A 21,247-nucleotide genomic window follows, 5' to 3' on the forward strand; every position below is an offset into this window, starting at 1 on the left:
TTTAATTCCACAGACGCAGAAAGAAAGACCAAGAAAGACTCAACCCCAGGTAAAAACAGTTCAGGTGCCTCGAGCACCCAAGCAGGTATACAGGGGAAGACAGGCAGAAAATGAAGAGATAGAGGTTTGGGAAAGCGGGGAGAACAGAAATACAGCAACTTCGCAGTATCTGCTGAATGATACCTTCCTTTGTAATGATCAGGACTGACGGGGCCTGAGAGGGGAGGACGAGGAGTGCGTACTTGGCGCTTCCTTGCCGGTAGACCAGTCTGGACCATATATTGAAGGAAAGGTTGACGGAAATGATGTCACCTTTCTGTTGGACACTGGCGCTACCCGTTCTACTGTAAGAACAGTGGACGTTCCAAACCTACCCCTCTCGGGAGAAAATATCCAAGTAGTAGGTGTATCTAATCAATTGATTAGTACTCCTGTTACCGAACCAATGGAGATTTCAATTGGAAATTTTAAACAGATGCATAGATTTGTCGTCTGTGACACCAGTCCAGTAAATTTACTGGGACGTGATTTGCTGTGCAAAATGAACTGTACCATCTTTTGCACACCAAAAGGTGTTGAAATACAGACCCCAGATGAAGACGGCATTTATAAATTATTGTTGCTTAGACCTGACTCAGAAATTAAAAGATTGACCCTGCAGGACTTGCCCCAAGAACTACAGGAAGCCGTAAAGCCAGAGGTGTGGGATTTCACTGGAAAGGATGTGGGGTTGATGAAAGATGTGGACCCCATACAAATAGCCATCAAGGACAATGCAGTATATCCTAACACTAGGCCCTACCGAATGAATGCTGAAGTGAAAGCAGGTGTCACTCTGGAAATACAAAAATTATTGGAAGGAAACATCATACAGGAAGTGATGAGCAGCCCATGCAACTCACCGATTATGGGCATCAAAAAGCCTAGTGGCAAGTATAGGATAGTGCAGGACCTGAGAAAGGTTAACAAAATTGTAGTTCCTTGCTGCCCTATTGTCCCGAACCCTGCAGTAATTCTGTACCAGATTCCTTGGGATGCTGAGTGGTTCACTGTGATTGATTTGTGTCATGCATTCTTTTCGATACCCCTGCACCCCGACAGCAAATTTCTTTTCTCATTTGCTTTCGAGGGTCACGTGTATTGTTGGAACAGGGTCCCTCAAGGGTATACAGAGAGTCCCTCTATCTTTAATCAGATCTTGAAAAAATGTCTAGAGACTTTGATCTTACCTGGGAACTCTGTATTAGTGCAGTACATAGACGACCTTCTATTGGCGTCTAAAAGTCACAGGGACTGTGTAGTTGACACCATTGCCCTCCTAAATCACCTGTGTGAGAAAGGGCATAAAGTGGCCCCTGACAAACTACAGTTCTGTGCAAAATCAGTGAAATATCTAGGACACCAGATAGAAAAGGGTGTCAGAAAAGTCACTTCAGAAAGAGTGAGAATAATTCAAAAAATGCAGTTGCCCCGTACTCAAAAAGATGTCAGAATGTTCCTGGGTGTATTAGGGTACTGCAGGCAGTGGATTCTGGGATTTGCAGCCTTAGCCAGGCCCTTGATAAAAATGACCACGAGAGGAATGCCAGATGTTGTACAGTGGGACGATGAAAGTCTAATGGCTTTCACAAGATTGAAAAACTGTCTGTGTACAGCCCCTGCGTTGGGAATGCCAGATTATTCCAAAGAGTTTGCCCTTTTCTGTGACACTCGCGATAATTGCGCATTGTCTGTCCTGACTCAAGAACATGGCACGACCAGAAGCCCTGTGGCCTATTTCTCTGCCACACTGGACCCAGTAGCTGCTGGATTACCAGGCTGTCTGAAAGCAGTAGCTGCTACCTGTGCAAGTTTGGAGCAGAGTGAGTCCATTGTCATGGGACATCCTGTGACCGTGTATGTTTCACATGGAGTGGTAATTCTATTGACCAGAACTAAAACACAGTATCTCACCCCTAGTCGGCTGACTAAATACGAGAGGATTCTTGTGGGTGCAGCAAATGTGAGCATTGTTAGGTGCGGTATTCTGAACCCTGCCACCTTACTCCCCGACCCCTTGGAAATGGAAGGTGGGGATGAAGATGAACATGATTGTATTGATCTGACAGAGTTTAGTACCAAGCCACGCCCAGACATAAAAGAAGTACCATTGCCTGAGCATGATAAAGAACTATTTGTGGATGGTTCCTGCCTAAGACATGAATTAGGAGGCTTGAGTGCTGCTTATGCAGTAGTGTCTTTCACAAAAATTGAACAAGCAGGTTACCTATATAACATCAAGTCTGCACAAGTAGCCGAATTGATAGCCATGATAATGGCTTGCAAAATTGGGAAGGACTTACGCATAACAGTGTATACTGACAGTCAGTACTGTTATGGCGTTGTGCATGACTTTGGCCAATTATGGCTGCAGAGGGAATTCATGACTTCCTCAGGTACTCCCATTCGGAATGCAAAAGTTGTTCATGACCTTTTAGAGGCCATCCAGTTCCCAAAGAACTGGCAGTGGTAAAATGTACTGCTCATCAAAGGAGCATGGACAGAGTATCAATGGGAAACGATTATGCTGATCGAGTGGCTCAATGGTGTGCCAAAGATCGGTATATTGTAAATCCAAAACGAGGGGGGCCAGGAACCAGCTGCCAGCTTCAGGTGTTTGAGGAAGTGCCTACATGGGATGAGGTGAGAGAGTGGCAGGAGTCGGCTCCTTGGCAAGAAAGAGAGAAATGGAAGGAGGATGGCTGTAGACCGAGACGTGTGGATGGTGTGATTTTGGGCCCAACTGGTATGCCTGTGTTACCCCGACACTTGCTTGGCACAATGGCAAGATTGATACATGAAGGATCACACATTGGTAGGGATGCCATGATTCTGGTATTTCAACAGACTTGGTACAGCAAGAAGTTCAGGAAGGTAGCAGAGTCCCTCTGCCAGAGGTGCCTGTCATGTCAACAGATGAACCCAGGCAAAAGGACAATGGTTGAGCTGAGCAAGATTGGGAGATCAGGGGGTCCCTTTATAAAGATACAGATTGATTTCATCACCATGCCCCGTTGTGAAGGGAAACGATATGTCCTTGTCATTGTTTGCGTATTTTCAAAATGGGTAGAAGCTTACCCTACTCCTCAAAGTGACGCACTGACAGTAGCGAAGTGTTTACTAAAAGAACTGATACCTAGGTTCGGAATACCATGCATTATTGAATCAGATAAGGGTGGACATTTCCAGAATGACATACTGGCTGAACTTTGTAAGGCCTTTGGAATAAGGCAGAAACTCCATTGTGCATACCACCCAGAGGCTTCTGGAATAGTGGAACAAGTAAATGGAACTATCAAAAACAGACTAGCAAAGCTGACAGATGCTACTGGCATGACCTGGGTGAAGGCCCTGCCCCTGGTCCTGATGGGACTGAGAAGTGTTCCAGACCGCAAGACAGGCCTAAGTCTCCATGAAATCATTATGGGAAGAGTGATGAGACAAGCATGGGTGCCAGGAAGCAAACTGTTGAGTATTACTGATGATTTGGTGCTTGAATACTGCAGAAGATTGGGTGACCAAGTGCGTTCTATCTCTCGCCAGATTGGAGACGACGGCATCCTCAATCCAACGACTCCTCTCCACAGCTTGGTTCCAGGAGACTGGGTCAAAATAAAGAAGCACACTCGATCAAGCTGTCTGGCACCAAGGTGGGGAAAGAAACGCCAAGTAATCCTGGTGACAACCACTGCAGTGAAAGTCGCAGGTGTTCCCCAGTGGATCCACGCTGGACACACCCAGAAGGTATTGCCAGACAAAGGATTTGAAGAACCAGGGCAACCAGCAGAGGACCCTGAAGGAGCCCGACCTGAAGCAACTGACAACGAGCAGCCCAGCACCAGTCAGGTTGCAGGAACAGCAGACGTTGGCCCAGGAGTAGTTGACTACGAACTGCCAAGAATCCAGCCTGCTGAAGAGGTCCAGGAAACTGAGCCAGGAGTAGCTGAAGACGAGCTGCCAAGCATATGGCCAGAAGAATGGATACCGATGATTGATCTGACTGAAGATCCTATCAGAACAAGGGAACGACTTAGTGAAGGTAGAGAGTGGACTAGTCAGGAAAAGCAAGGCACAGGCGAAGAACCTCAGCCACTTGAGATTCAAATCAAAACTGAGGAAGGAGAAAGTCAGACAGGGACAGAGCACGTGATTGATACAGATCAAGTGAATAAGACTGAACAAGTACCCGATACTGAACAAGTGCAGGATACAGAGCAAGTGTTTGATACTCCTCCGCTAACTCCTGATGTGGATAAGGGACAGACTAGACATAGAGTAATAGTTCGAGCAGAAGAAAATCAAGAGATCGAAGTGCTTGAACAGGATCAGATAGGGTTAAAAGAACGAGTTCAGGAAACAGAAACAGAAACAGAGACAATCGAAAGCATAAAACAAAATATTCCTGAACAAGGCCAGATTAGCAACCAGGCAGAAGAATTTGATGCTAGCCCTGGAACTAGTCAGATAAGGGAAGTAGGAGAAGAAAGTGGAGAAGAATTACCACAAGATAAAGAGAACAAGAGAAGAAGAAAAGAAAGTGAAGTCCAAGTACCGACTAAGAGACTAAAGAAAAGAAACAACCTTGAGCCTAGGTTTGTAAAAAGACTGAGACTAAGGATAAAGACAGTGGAAGAAAAACGTGCAGAAGCAAGAAGAAGTGCTCGAATAGCAGAGCAAGAAGAAGACTCTTCCAAAAGAAGGAGTGAGCGAATAAAAAGACAAAACAAAAAGTACAAATCTCCTGAATGGACATTGGTTTTGGAAGAACTTGAAGATCTTGATATAACTGACGTGAGCGACGGAGAACCTGTCCCAGAGTACTCAGCTGAAGAGGAAGACGAGCCACCGTGAATTTGCACAAAGTAAGCTAGTTGTGTAAAAAGTAAAAAAGAGGGGTGAGAACACTCCTACTGAGCTAAAATGTCTGATTCAACAGTGAATGGTAGACCTAGTTGCAGCCGTTTTAAGACGTGTTGCAAGGTGTGTATATGTAGTGTAGTAGTACTGATAGTTATCTGGATAGGATTAACAATTTTCATTCCCTTTGCTGTAAGTAAAGATACTAACATTGTCCCTACTGAAGTTGTAAATACTGACAATGAGGAGCTGACAACACAGAGTGTAGAAAGACATGAGAGAGCATTGAGACAAACTAAACGAGACTTAGAAGCATCAGATGAGAAAGGACTACATTATCATGGAATGAAAAACAGGACACATTTGAATGTTTTCGCAAACTTGTTAATACACTATGTAGAGACTATGGAAATTGAAGATTGCTATGTCTGCATGAAGCTACCTACTTCGGTGGCTGAAGGCGTGACATACCATCATCTGCCATTAACATATGGAATTTCCTGTAGCATTTTAGCTAGTTTATTTTACAAAAGGGGACCGTTACAGTATTATTACTCTAACAATGACGTGATCTTTTCTGAACTTCCTATACGTGGGAACTTGAATCCTGTACATACCAAAACTGACACCATAAGATATATGGGAGACTACTTTCTGACTATAGGGAACATTGACATAGCAGACGCACACAGAGATAACTTGACTTGTTCTTTGCGTGAGCAGGAAAAGATGTTCCTGAACATGGCAGAGAAAAGGAGAATTAAAATTCAGAAGAAGGCTAATGACGAAAGTCAGAAAAAGCCAAAGTGGGCAGAAAACATGGAAGGCACCTCATCTGGTGGAGCGGGTCCTGCTCTGTTGCTGGATTTTGAAAAGAAAGGCAAGCTATGTCTTCACCGCGAGAAGACTAGCTATTATAATAATGTTTTCATTGGTTCCAGTGAATGCGAACATAATTACAAGGTAATTGGAGGTTGGGGTTTCAAAAATGGGTCAGAGCCTGTGTTTCCTGGAATTTATTATATTTGTGGGGACAAGGCTTATTTCAAATTGCCGGATCACTGGTATGGGAGCTGCTACTTTGGCATTGTTTTCCCGAAAATATACCATGTGAATGGAAAAGCTGGAAGCAATGAAGATACTAATGGCTTAGTGCGTAGTAAAAGAGAAAGTATAGGTGAAATTATGGGTAGTATTTTCAGTGCACTGATACCTGGAGTGGGAGTGGTTCTGAACACTCACAGAATTTGCAAATTGTCTACTATAGTAGATGTGCTGTCTACTGAAACAGCTCATGGATTTCTGCTGGTCAATACCGAAATGGTTGCGATCAGATCAATGGTTTTACAAAATCGACTTGCTCTTGACACCTTATTAGCGAAAGAGGGCGGAGTCTGCCGGATGTTGAAGGCGCAACATTGTTGCACTTATATTCCGGATAAAAGTGTACAGATCAAAAGATATGTGAAAAACATTACTAATTTGGCAAAGGAACTCAAACCACTCGAGGTTGATAGTGCCTGGAAGAGACTGGTAGATGGTCTCTCAAATGTAGGTCATTGGCTTGCTAGCATAGGTAAAAGCTTATTATTCAAAATTCTGATGCCAATTGGTATTATAGGTCTTATTATACTTTCCATTTTCTTATGCTGTAAATACCGCAAGCGCACCAAAAAGCACGAGGTAAATGCAAGAGGAGTGAAACGAAGTGTGGATGAGATTGAATTAGAGGAAGTGAATGATCAGATATACAAAAAGGTGAAAACTTCTCACCCTGCTAAAACTGAAAGAGAAAAGTTAGAGCGGTTGCTGGAAGAAATAGAACTTTATAAAGTGTGAAAGAAAGTTGGCATCTGGTTCCATTATAATTTGTGATGATAGTAGATATCATCAAAGAGGGGATTGATGAAGCAAAGCTTCGCATATTTTGCGGCTTGCCGAAATCAAGAACCTCATTTATGTATAATAAGGTAACCCGTGTATGTTTTACTAACGTTTATATTTAGTTTAAGTAAAGTTCCCGAAGCTTGCCTATGTGTATTTCTAATGAATTAATCCGTGTCCTTTTAAAATGGCCGTCGCTTGTATTTTAGTTACTGCGCATGCGTCAGCCACACTCACGTGTCCTGACGCGTCTGCAGAAGTGGAGGGAAAGTTATGCGCATGCGTAATTCATAGCTGTGCTTATCATGTGGTACTGCTCGTGCCACTGCTCTTGTGTCCGTCTCAATGTAGCTAACATTTAAATGCATAAGTTTATTTCTTGATGATGAGTTAAAAGTACAAACCCTGTGATGTGTTTTCCTAATGACATTATTATGTATTAATTTGTTTTCGCTTACTTTTCATGTACCGCGGGAAATGGGGGTCTGAGTGAGAGGAGAGCCATATTGGAGGTCCCTTCTGCGCCTGTGCGACATTCGGCAGCACGAGGGACCTTGGCTGATGGAACATAGCCAGCTGGCAGTGATGGGCGAGATGCTCCTGAGAAAGTCACCTCTGCCCTGCGAGAACAGCGAATGTGGCTCCTTATGTGATACATTGTAATATTGCGCTACTGTTAGCTCATGGGAACCCCAAATCTGCTAGGCGGTACCCAAATATGTTAATGAAGGCTTCAATTCGCGTATTGTGATTGGTGTGTTACCCAAACCCTACCTTAGGACCAATCGAAATTGAGGGATTCTGACACTTTGCAACATTGGGGGGTGGTACACTGTCCCCAAACTGTATATCTACCCTGGGTTCACCTAGTGAACCGTCCGACTTGTCTGGTTTAGCTGACCTGTCACTGACCCAACGCACTCAATAGGTGACTGAAGATACAGAGAGCTGCGGAGCACTCTGTCCGAATTTGACTATAGACTAAGGTTCTACTGAACCTTAAAGTGCTGGCAAGGCACTTAGCTGGGAGTTCGCTGACCCAATCGGGGTCTTGATCGATAGCTGCAGAGCGGGTGGAGCGCAGGCGTTGCTTCCGAACTGTGGGTTCCGGTCCTATCCTGAAGAGGGTCCTATCCTGAAGAGGGTCCTGTCCTGAGGGTTTGCTGTCTTGTCCTGAGGGTCCTGTCCTGATTCCTTTTCCGAGGGTATCCTGTCCTGTCCTGGGTGTCCATTCTGCACCTGCTGTCCTTTGAGGGGTATCCTTCCTTGAGGGTTTCCTGTCCTTAACTGACCCGTGGCCAGGGTTTGGTTTCCACACCTTTTCTAGGTAAATATTACTCTGAACCTCTTGAAATTCTTGCACCTTCTGAATTTCTAACTTTTGCTTAAATAAAGTTCAACATTGCATATGTTATATTTCCATGCCTTTCCGCAACTATTGAACAGTCATTTATAATTTTGCAAAGTTATTCCTATGTCTTCTCATTTGTTAGAAATTATATTTTGCATAGCAGTGTGTCATTTTCTGATATGGTCTAGAACTTCGTTGCCTAGGTTGTTCAAAGGCCCCTTCACCTTAAGTGAAGCGTGTTATTCATTATAAGCTCTTCTATAGTCACACACACTTAGTCTATCCCTGTTTAGATAATACTGACTTACATAGTATTTTCTCGCTACATTTTATTTAGTACTTTGATGATTACTCTGTCATTATTTCTTCATGTTTATGTGATTTACGTTATCTTGGTTATTGATTGCCTTATTTTACTGTACCTCATGCAAGAAAATATTGAACTTTAGATAAACATTTTAAAACTTCCAGTTGTCCGTGGTCATTTTAAATAGTATTTGAATGTTATTGGTTGGGTTTGTATTTTGCTGCCTTTCCTTTACAGCTAGCTCCCTGATTCATTGTGGTCATTAGGCACCCGCATCGGTGGATGGTAAGTCGGGTGCACCGAAAATTGGTAGCAGGGAACACACACACACTAACCTGATGGAGCTCGTGAAGTCACCTGATCGATGTATATGGTGATTTGAAAGTATATGGGCCCTGAAGCCGGAAACGGCGAAAACTGTTGGTCGGGTGGCCTCGCGCGCTCTATCACCATCTCCCGGTAAAAACATTAGTAAAATCACCTTCATACTTAAAACATTGAATAGAGCAATAAATATAATTAGCACGCACTTTAAAGTATGTTCCACAGTGGCCCTTATGGCCCGACTGCTAATTAAATAAACAAAAACAGAAAGGCTATGACCGGGCCGGCTTCAGCGCTGATGCAAAAGTCTTTTTTGGCGCTGCACCAAAAACCTCTTTCTCCATAAATACCTTTACTACCACCTTCCAACAGTGTACCCCATCCATCCATGCCCCCCCTATTGACCTCTTCCTCGGGTTCCCTCACTGCCACACGCCACAAGTGCCCCTCATCTCCCCATAGCCCCTCCCCTTTATGACCTCCTCCTCGGATTCCCTCACTGCCACCCTCCCCCCGTGCCCCTCGTCTCTCTGTAGCCCCTCCCCCTCATGACCTCCTCATCAGACTCCCTCAATAACACCATCCACCGGTGCCCCTCATCTCTCCCTAGCTCCCCCTCCACCCCATGACCTCCTCTTCGGATTCCCTCACTGCCACCCTCCACCAGCGCCCCTCATCTCTCTGTAGCCCATCCCCCTCATGACCTCCTCCTTAGACTCCCTCACTACCACCCTCTACCAGTGCCCCTCATCTCTCCCTAGCTTCCCCCTCCACCCCATGACCTCTTCCTCGGATTCCCTCACTGTCATCCTCCAACAGTGCCCCTCATCGCTCCATAGCCCCTCCCACTACCTCCTCCTCGGATTCCCTCACTGGCACCCTCCACCAGCGCCCCTCATGTTTATGTATCCCCTCTCTCATATGCATTTAATTTGTTGTATAACGCTGCTCATATCAATGTAGTGTGTCAGTACTTTACACCACGCACACACTTACAGAGACAATGAATCATGCAAGTATGTAAATCAGTCTACAGGGAATGTAACATAAGCCAATGAGGATTACAAGGTGTAGGAATCATAGGTCATCCATTCTGATGGGTAGTATATTTTAAGAGGGTTTGGTCTGGGGAAACACAACCTTAGGATTTAAAGAGTATTCCATGGGGGTCAGCTTTACTGATAAAAATGTATATCTGCCCAAACATACTCATTTTAGCAACATTAGAATAATGAAAAGACTAGGGAAGCTCTAACTATATCACAAAACAAAAAAAGCTAAGTTCTAATGATACCATTCATGTTTGTTTGCAGCTCTTTGGTGGCAGTTCATTGTTCACTGCCTTTTGTTAGGATTGTAATTTCTGAAGTAACACAAGGATCTCTGAGACAAAGGCAGTAACCCACTGAGCTATCCACATAAAATACAGTGCGTCTGCATTTAAAAAATACTAACAGACAAACGATTGCTCTAAAGCAAGATCATTAATCACCAACTTTATCTGGGCATTGCCATTTTGTATTGTTTTATTGTTGACCAGCATCGGCTATGATGAAATGATAAAAACTGTTTAAATGAAGCACATACGAAGTATGTGTCCTGCTGGGCCTGTGCAGATTTTAAAAAGAATTTTTTTTGTAACACATTCTCTTACCTACTCCATTAGTCATACTTTGTGTCACAGCCTTATGTGATAAGCAGCTGCAGGGGTCATGGTGTGACTAGGAATAAACAGACCACTTTTCCCCTGCGCTGCAAAGAAAAAGAAATATCAACGCAGCAGGACAGTAGGCAAAGGTTACCAAAGGTTACCGTTGTCAAAGAAAGGATTTGTCCCCTTTCACCATGCAGAGATGAAGGGGTGAAAAAAGTAAACAAAGCCTAGTTAACATGTTAATGGTCTTTTAAAGACCTGTTAAGTACTTTGGTGCGGCTGCGATAATTTTAAACTGTCTATGTGTGTGTGCGCGCCCGGGAAGCTGTCTCCCCAGGCTGACACACACGACCTGTGGGTTGCACGCCTGCCTTCAAGCCCTCACTGCCAGGGCCAAGGCTCCTGTTTGGGTGGGCCAGGCTCATCTTTGGGTGGGCCAGGCCCACCCGGCCCACCCCTCTAGAACCGGGCCTGCCCCCAAATCTCCCGTCCAGCAGGTATTACCAGGGATATTGAATGTATTCTTGTCCTTTCGGGGGGAGGAACACAGAAGAAACGGACGCCATATTGGTGCAAACTGTGCTTGCTGGTGGGGGGCCATGGGTATAACGGAAGCAGTTGGTCCACCTCGGCATGGATTTCATTGCACATGTGACATTTCATTTTATTGTCGCTATGACACCCCATTTTAAGGAGTACGGTACGGGGGCATTGCCCAGACATAGTTACGGTGTATCTGGGGGATGATTTAGTCAACCCACTCCGCGTCGTAATATAAATGGTTTTTCTGTCCAAAATCAGTGATATTGATTCTACGACCACGTCATCAAGTTGGGAACAGTGTACTCATATTGCCGACGTTCCTGTTTGCCGGGGATATAGCATATTGTATAGAAGCCACAAATACAAAGTTATACCAAGGATATTCATATTAATGGGGCCCAACTCAAGCAGACAGTATTGTGTACCGTACATACGTCTCTCTTAGACAGTTGTATAAACAAAAACAACAAAAAAACGGGCTGTCTTGTGCTTTCTAACACTAATTTCAATATATTAGGAACCATGCAGTTTTCGCTTCTCCACAAATTGGATTACGTCTGCATTCCCCACATTCGAGGAATGTATTAGGCCACAATGGTTGCCCTGGTTGGTCCTTATTATGTGTTTACTAGATTCGGGCCGGCTCTTTTTGTGGTCGCTTGCATTATCCTTCCACAACGGCATCAGCTGGCATATTGCAGCTTGTTTCTTTATGCCCGTTCCACAGTGAGGCAGTCTGGCAGCAGCGGGACTAGTAGCTATGCATTCTGCAGCTTTGTTCGGGATTATGTGTTTATGGCTGTCTGAGTGGGTGAGCATATTGGAGCTGGACCGCATGAGGGCGAATGCCTCACCCTTCCATCGTTATCTGGTGCTTGTAGTTACATCGCAGTTAATTTCGCAGGCGCATGCAGTGAGCCTTGCCTGGGGCTCCAGGTCCACTCTGGCAGGGGACGAGGCCCAGAAGGTTAGTCGCAGGTTCCCTGCACAAACTGGCCAGCAGAACCTGGTATGTGCAGGCGCGCTGCTAGCGCCAGTCGTAGCTGGGCAACCGTTGCTATGGTTACCCGGGAAGGAGTGTTGCGCGTCATGCACTGTCCTTCGCCGGTGTGCGTCCGAATTGTGTAAGTTACTTGCAGTTTTAGATAGCGCAGACTTGGCCCAAAGGTATAAGAGGGCTTTACAACGTGAGCAGGACAAGTGTACTGCGGGTTAGCTACATTGGTTCAACACAGCTGCTAAGGCAGAATGCTATGTATGACATGCTCCAAATTCTGGTTTAATAATGTGATGTTTCAACGACTAGGAGTGACACCTCACCATTAAAACAGTGGCACCCATGTTTGGTTAGCAGCCTGGGCGTCGTCAGTTTGTTTGGTAAAACTTTACGCCATGATTACGCATGAGGTGACGCTGGGTGAGTTTACGCATGCAGTGACACTGCAGTTACACCAGAGGTGAAGCTGGGTGCATTGCGCAGGAGGTGACTGCATTTACACAGCAGCCTGGGTGTCTTCAGTTTGTTCGCTAACATTTCATGCCCATGATTACGCCGGCGGTGACGCTGTGTGTCTTTACTTATGAAGTGACACTGCATTGACACAGCTCTTTTGGGAGAATGTTAGACTGTAGATCCAAAGGTCCCTGGTCCAATCCTGGGTTTCGGCAAGGTCTGGGAGGCTCCTAACTTCTCACAAATCTTCCAAGCTTGCGAAGTACAGGTAGAGGTGAAATACTGCAATACAGGGCAGACACTCAAACACAGGAACAAATGTTATGTAGGCAATGGGGGCACTTGTGCAAGTACCAGATGCAAAGGCAACGTAAGGGGTAGCATACAGTGTGTTCCAGGAGAATTGTGATGTATCCTGTTGCTTGTTATAATTGAGTACCAAACACAGGTAGAAGGATAATACTGCAATAAATGGCAGACTCTCAAGCCACAAGAACACGGTGGGAAGACACATCCATAGTCAAGGAGAATAGAATTTTCGATATTAAAAGGACTTCTTCAGATACGAGAGAGGGCATGAATTAAATTGGAAGTGTCTTTAAAAGAGGAGAACTTTGAGGTCAGTTTTAAAGGCCTGGGAGGATGAGGTGTTTGTGAGAAGAAGAGTAAGGGGACGAGTTAAGAAGTGACGCTAAATCACACACACCAAACTGCATTGGTCATTAGCAGATGCAGCATGTGAATAAGTGACCTAGTTTCAAGATGCTGCATTGCTGCACCTGGCTTCAAACAGGCTTGGCCTGGGTAGCGTGTAGGGCACTGTTGGCCCCTGTCTCATTGCAGAGAATCCGGATTGGTAGACGAGGGGGGGCAGGGCTTCTAATGAATGTTTTCTGTCTCTAATGCAGGAACCGTGCTGAAGAACCACCCTACTCACATGGCTTCAGGTATCTTATACAAGTAACAAGCATTGTCAAGCCATTGGTACGGGCGTGTCATAGGTGTAGTGTGGTCTTGTATTACATAGAGGCAATGTCAGAAGCTGTAAAATACCAGCCAGCAGCACTCTAAGCTTAGCACTAAACCAAAGCTCAGGCCTTTAGGAGGAACTCTGCTGGCACCATACAGAAACGGATGTATGACGTTACAACGCATGCTATTACAACGCATGCCTTTACGAAGCAAGTTTTACAATGCAAGTCGTTACAACGACTTGAGTTGGGGGGCGCTAGATAGTGAATAGTTTAATTTACTATTCCAACTCGTCCCTGTGGATAGTAGGGAAGGTGTTGGAAAGTATTCCCTATCCTAGAGCGCCCCCCAGCGCAAGACGTTGTAAAAGTTGCGTCGTAAAGGTACTTTGTTGTAAAAGTTGCGTTGTAAAGGATGTTCCCCCACAGAAACCGGTCCAGATATACACTGGGGGGCATTCCTCTGCAAACAAGGGCAGGTTACAGGTTGCGTCAGGGAAGACACAGTCACCCGCACTTTAGCCAGGGCAGCAGGTGGGTGGTGTCGTTGTCATCTAAACAAGTGTGCAGTGGTGCACTAAAGTTGGGTAATCACTATGTTCAGGCCAGATGGCGACAGGGTATTATTGTCCATTCGGCATCCCCAATATTCAGGAACATAACATGTGAATGACTTTCACAGATCTGGCACCAGAACACGAGGTTAGTCAGGGCCAACCTGCCTGTTGGGTCCCTTGTGCGGGTGAAGACGCAAGACAGTGCCTGCACAGTCCCACCAATTTGGAATTAAAGCGTTGCCTGAGTTATCCTTGGGCGTATAGGACGGCCAGGAAGCAGCCACGGGTCCACAGAGCAGGATCCCTTAGCGTAGTGTAGGCCGGCTGCATCACGCACACCAAGGAAGCAACCATGTCTATCAAGCGTGGGGCAGGAACCATACTCTACAGCAAGTAATAAGTTCGCCTTCTTCCACTTGCCAGGAAGACAAGGCTAACCTGGAGCGTTTGAGAGCAGCGGGTTGCCATTCCTTGCTTGAGATAAAATAAAGCTTTAGGTACCCGGTAGTACACACATATGGGCCGGTAGGGGCATAGTTCAGGCACTAGGGGTCCTCCATTTGTCAGACGTTCCAGATTCCCGCTAAGCGCCATTGCTCATCAAGCTCTATGCTTGAGGCTCCATAGGAACATGTCAGCCTACACCTTAAACTACAGCAAAGACTGGCAGGAGGAGCCCCCCCTTTCCCCAACCCATCCTGTTCACCCCCTTGTTGTTTACAACACCCGCACATGTGAGAGCTATTACCTATGCATATTTGTTCCGGTACCCAGTTCATGCAATTTAAAATTTGCGGTAGGCACGAGCCGCATGCGTAGATACCAGCAAGGCCAGCAACAGCACACATTGCCAGCAAGCTGCCTGGGTACGCCGGGTGCGGCCACCACACATTGAACTGAACAGGCAACGGCATGGCAGGATAGGTTGGATGCGGAAGTGAGTGCCCCCCCTCCCCCTTAGCAGCATGACTATTACACAGGAGGATGGGGGTGATTCAGGGGACACATATGGGGTGTTGGCCACGCTAGACGGTGTGGGAAGTTGCGCATCACCATCCAGAAGAGTGCCAGGAGGCAAGATTCAGTAAATAGGTTAATTCATGGGGGCCTCTGGCCGTGCGGTTGATATCTTGACAGGCGGAAGAGAAGTGGGGTACCCAATCGCTTACAACGTAGCACATCGAGGCAGGCTGTGTTGTATGGTGATGCAGCAAATGGGTAACATATACTGTCCATTCAGCGACAAAGGGCCCCGGGGGCTTGCGCGCTTCACCAAAAACACAGTGCTGCAACCGGACAAGTGCCAACAACGAACGTATGGGTGACATATACTGTATATTCAGCGACAGAGGGCCCCGAGGGATTGCGCGCTTCACTAAACACAGTGATGCAACCGGATAAGTGCCAGGTGGCAACAACCAGTAAATGGGTAAGATGTAGCCCTATGGCCTTACAGCTGGGTGAAGTCATCCTCAAGTTTGAGGTACGTGCAGGTGGGAATGGGGTGCTTTCTGGATCTCGATGACCATGGAGGTGTATTGTGGCACACCAAGCAGCCTGTCCAAGCTCATCCGGTGCTGCCGTTCCTAGATACAGGGATCACAAGGTTCCAAGCACGAAAGACTAGGTAATAGAGCATGTGGCATGTGGCACCTTCAGTGTGCTACAATAATCGATAGCAGCAGGACAGGTTATATTCCGCCCCAGGGCTGCTCAGTGTGGGCAGGTGAAGCCTCCCCGTCCCCCTATTCGTGAATATGGCAGGGACGGAGTAAGCAGGACTTAGTCAGTCCTTTAAGGCAGGCACCATAGGACCGGTAGGGGGCCCGGGAGAATCCAGACATCGGTAGGCCCAGGGGGATTCAACACAGAGGGAGCTGAGTTGGCGACCCCTTGCTCTTTGGCACATACTCACAGTGATGGACAACCAGGTGCAGCATGATTTAGAAAGCAGAATGCCTGCTAAGGCCATGCAGGAGCTCATGGAACGGAAAGGCTTGGGGTTTATTAGACATGCACTGTTACAGGCGAGAGTTGAAGGTTATTACGAATAAGATGGTGCACTTGTCCATAGTTAGGATGAATATGTTTCTCCTGATGTGCAGGAGGCACTTGAAGCTGCAGGAGGCAAGTAGGGAACTCTGAGGTGGGGGGGGGGGCTCTGTCAGCGACGGTAGCCTCCTCCAGAGCTGTGGCGGAGTTACAGGGCGATCTGGAGGCAGTCTGGTAGAGTAAGGGTACCTCTGACTGGCACAGTAAGGGTGCCTGAGCCAAGGACCTTGAGCCGCAAGGAGGTTCCGGGGAAACCGCGACGGCGTCCCGTTAGTCCTTTGGGCGGTTGGGGGCCTGACCAACAGGGGGTGTGCCAGACCACGCTCCGCCCTGAAAGGGGCGGAAGTATAATGCAGGACCACGTGATCCAGAAGGAGATCTACAAAGGTGCTGCACTGTCCGGGCATCGACCCACCGTGCCAGCTGGCTCATAGGGCGGGCGGGGCAGCGAGGGGCTGCCTGCCCTGGATCGTCCGTAAGATAACCCACAGAAAGCATACTTTTGTTGTATGAAAATAAACCTGCAGCAGTTCTTTACCCATAAACAATGTGTCCTGTGCAGTCATTATATGAGAAGTATGTAAAGTGCAAGGGGGGAGCGGATGACGGTGTGGGCACTATGCTGGCAGGGCGAATCCGAGCTGCACGTCTGTCCTGACAGCACTTTACACCGCTCCCCCTTCATTAACGGTGCTTATGTGGATCGACATAGCGGCCAAGGTTTCAGATCGCCATCTGTGACATCTTCATAGTTTCAGTGACATTTCAACGACTATGAGCGACACTTAATTCTCTCTAGCAAAAATCATGCAAAGAAGACGAGGGAAACTTCTAAATATCAGATATTACAGCCATCTGTGTGTGTGTGTGTGTGTGTGTGTGTGTGTGTGTGTGCGCGCTGTGTGACAACAAGGTACTGGTAACAACACTAGTCAGTGGCAGGCTGCCTCAGCTGACCAAAGAAAGTACTTACTTGTGAACGTCTAGTTCTTTCTGTAGTCTCAGACAGTCCAGTCACTGTCTGGCTCAGTCAGAGTCTCTGAGCGCCGGTCCGGGGGCCGCGGCGGTGAGCCTCACTGGGTCGCAGCTGGCCGCGCAGCATGCAGTCTCACCGCACGCAGCGTCCTAATGCATAACCCAATGTTAAAACCTATTTTAATGCATATTCACCTTTTTTCTAATTATCACAGTAAAACTTTGTTTACATTAAGCTGTTGAATTTAGATTAATTGTTTCTGTAAATTATTAGATGTTTTGTAAACATTGCTAAAAGGATTTTAAGGCTTCCAGTTTTCCGCTTTAATTGTTTTTTTTTCAGATAAATACTGACATTTATTCTCAAAACATCTTCAAGACAAAACCATAGTTAAAGTAAAAGACCAATAAAAAAATAAACCACATATCGAGCAACTGTAACTTAACAGACTGAGAAAGGTTTAATAATAACAAGCCTATTATTGTGCAGCTTATTTATCACTCCGTGTACATGACTGACCTATGCCTCTAAATATATTCTGTTATTTTTTCTGTGCTAACATTTAGTTTAAAACTACGTGGTTCTTTTGATTCTTTCCTGAAGCACTAGCTAGTGTTTCCATCCTGTGCAAAGCAAAATAAAAGCGCGCCCGGACATTTCCACTGCCAGCCAAAGAAGTGCAAATGTAGATATCTGCATAAGAAGGCACAAGTAGCCAGCCTTGGTGATGACAGCTTCAGGCCGTGACCTTCGAGTCAGGGGGGATGGGCTCTCCTGCATCCTGATGCACACACCTTGGTGAAGGGAGCAGGAAGCCAGGAGTAAACAGCAGCAGGTGTGACTCGCTGGCAAGGCTGAAGATCTGACAAAGCGTGTTTGGGACTGGGCTCACAGCTTGAACTTGAAAAAAGTATCGTTTTTAAGTGCAGCAAATGTAGAGCAGCATTATTCCTATGCAGGCCAGAGTAGCTGATTTTGGAAGTTATACCTTAGATAAAATCTGGGGAAATCACCTTTTCTCACTCTGCTTTAGAAATAAAAAAACTGTGTATCAACGTAATGCCCTTTGGTCAGGTTTGCACTACAGCCAAGGCAACCTCACGAGTTGATGAGAGCTAAGCAATACATGTATTAAACAGAACAGCAGAGTGACTTCACCGGCACAAGCACAGACAGTGTAATGCTTGTTTTATTTTATTAAGGGAAACCCTTTTAAATTCACGGCACTGGTAACTTTTGGGCCACCTTTATTTATGTAAAAGAAATTTAAAAAAGTGTCCTAAAAATCCCAAACATTTATGTTATTCACGTGCAGAACCGTTCATCATAGTAGTAATACTGCACCAAACTAAGTGAGTGCTAGTATTTTTAGGAACAGTTTTGACGCATTAATTTTGAAACGTTCATGCTTCCACCCACCCGGACTACTCCAATAGTAAACTTAGAGGCAAGTCAGTTATGCGCACCACTTGGATGCCCTGGGATGCTATTCTACAAGGACAACATTGAAGTAAAACTAAATGTTGGAGATGTTTTCGTACAGCACACATTCTAAAGGTATTATTTCAAGATCGTATTACATGTAATAATGAAGAACAAGCATTGGCAAAGCCAATATGGTTTTGCCTATGCGAAATGTATTGTCATTGTCTATGTTTTTAGTACATATTGCAAATGACTACACTAAAGATGTGAAATAACAGAAAGAGCTGCAAAACTGGGCTCAAGTCTCGGTGTCAGCTTAACATCCTGTGATTCTGGTCAAATCATGTGATCTCTCTAGTGCAATAAAAAAGTGTCTTTGTGCAGTATACCTGGTGCTCTTATAAAGGGCATTAATACTTTATAGAACTTTTAAGTGTTTCTTTAAAAAAGCTGCCTGTAGTGTGAAAAATGAAGATCCATACACTTTTAAGGGGGGCCAGTATTCTAGGTGAGGAGAAGAGGAAGCCTGCGAGGGAGGAAGCCCAAGAGGGTATGGAGGATGGGTCAGGAAGAGCAGTGGCAGTAGAGAAGGCGGCATGTGCACTGTGCCACAGGGAGCAATGCAATGGCAGACAGTAAGCAGGGAGACATCAGCAAGAGCTGGGTCCGAATTGGGGGTAGTAGTAAAATATGGCAATAATCTGTATTCAGTGGGTTTCCTAGGCTTCTTGGTCCTTGTGCCAGTGCACCTCTTGCACCATTCAAATCATTACACTAGTGGCTGCAAGGTAATTGCACCTGTGAATGCTTATTTATTAGTAAAATGTAGAAATAATCAGTGCACAATGTGTTTCCTAGACATTTGCCCATGTGTCACTGCACCTGCTGCACGATTAAAATCATGACTCTAGTGCATGGAAGGGCAAATGAGGAAATTGTTTATATTCAGTAATATATGTGTTCTGAAAAAGGCACAATTGCAGACGGAATACATAATTATTGTATAGCTAAACATAAACGCAAGAGGTTACAAAAAAAAAAAGTACCTTCACAATTGAGTTTGGATTTAATGCCAGATCTGTTCCATGACACTATCTTTAATTGTACAAGGTTCTCCACAGGAATACAAATCGTGTGGGTCTTAGGGATTGCCTCCTCTCTACACTAGCCTCATTGGGGTTAATGTGTGATTCTATAACTACTGATACACAAGAACAACCATCTCCCCCTGCCAAGCTGAACTTATTACTTTGGGTGACAACTCCGTTTTCCATCATGTACTACCAGCTCCAGCCTTCCCTCTAGCTAGTCACTCATCATTTTCTTTGGACAAGGGTGAACACGTAGGTGTATTTATCATAAAAGATGTATTTCTGTTGCCTTCTAGATGATTCTCAGGACTTAGTGGAGGGTTCCCTTGGATATGCCTTGTACGCTCCTTCAAGGGCTGTATTTTCTCCTGGGGGTACATTCCCATTCTCCCGCCTGGTACCCCTAGAGAGTGAGGGAAAAATTACTGTGTCCTAATACCCTCCTGGCAATGTCCTATACCATGTTTTACAAGGGTTCCTGATGCTAGACTCCATAGGGGCATAGAAGGTCTTCCTTGATAATGTGCCCCTAAAACTAGACTGCGTATAATCACTGGATGTAAAAGAAGATGTGTACTACAGGAGTTTATTAGGACCCGTCACTAGGTTGAGCTGGTGTGAGGGGTACATCCCAGTGTTTTCTGAACTCGTGACATTCTGTGGTCTCCTATTTCCTTGAAACCTAAGTACCGCTTTAAATTTTCCATATGAGTTTATCGTCTTAATTTTAACAGTGAGTGACGTCAAGTTCCCTCTTAATAGGGAAGCTTCATCAACTCATTTTTTTATGATTTCTCGGAGCTGACTTAATGTACTCTGGCATGTACAAATAGTACCCACATTGTTGTTCCCAAATGCTCTTTTAGCTCCGGCTACGGCAGAGCCGCATGTATCAATATTTTGACACAGGGAAACTGCCGATAATCAATGCACACTACTGGAGATCTCTGGCTTTTTTTGAGCGTGCCACTTACATGTTGCCCTTCCTCTTTCCCCGAGGATGCTGGGGGACCTAGTCCCACCTCTGCTGCAGGGCTGCAAAGATACTTAGAAAATATATTTTCTACATGAAAGAGTTCTCCTTCATTGAAAAGTTATAAAATTGTGTAATGCCCATTTCCTTCCTTGCACTAGGGCCCATGACACATTGCCTACACTACTGCAGGGCAGGCATTGTAACATAAGAACAGGCGCATAGCTTCAGAAGGGAGTGTTTGAGTTATTACACTCCCCTAATAATTGTATTTTGTGAGAAATAGTTGGGTACAGTTGTTTTCAGTCTAGTATTATGAAGTGTCTGCCGGATTTCACCAGTAATGTTTACACACAGACTAAATCTGCACACCTACACACACATAACACAGAATGTTGAGAGGGGCTGGGGCAACATGGACAGCAAAGGGAGGGGTCAGAAGGAAGCACACTAATAACGGCGGGTGGGAGAGAGTGGCAGAGGCAAGCAACAACATGGACATCAAACCAAGGAGGGAGGGAGGAAGTGTAGGAGGCACATGCAACAGCACTGTCATCAATAGATGGAGAGCACATGGAGCCAAGCAACACAGAGAAGAAAGGGCAGGGAGGGAGAAGAAGTACACAAGGGTCCCATCTAAAAAAGCCACAGTCTACCAGAGTACTTAAGCCGAAAGAAAAAAGTGTCTAAAAGAATAAAGCAGTAAAAGTACACAAGTAATGCGTCCATTTTCAGAAGAGGAACAACCATATGAAGAGGAAGGAAACCTGCAGCAGCTGCCAAAGACAAA

The sequence above is a fragment of the Lissotriton helveticus genome, chromosome 5_1 (assembly GCF_964261635.1).
Source record: "Lissotriton helveticus chromosome 5_1, aLisHel1.1, whole genome shotgun sequence".
In the NCBI taxonomy this organism is placed as follows: domain Eukaryota; kingdom Metazoa; phylum Chordata; class Amphibia; order Caudata; family Salamandridae; genus Lissotriton; species Lissotriton helveticus.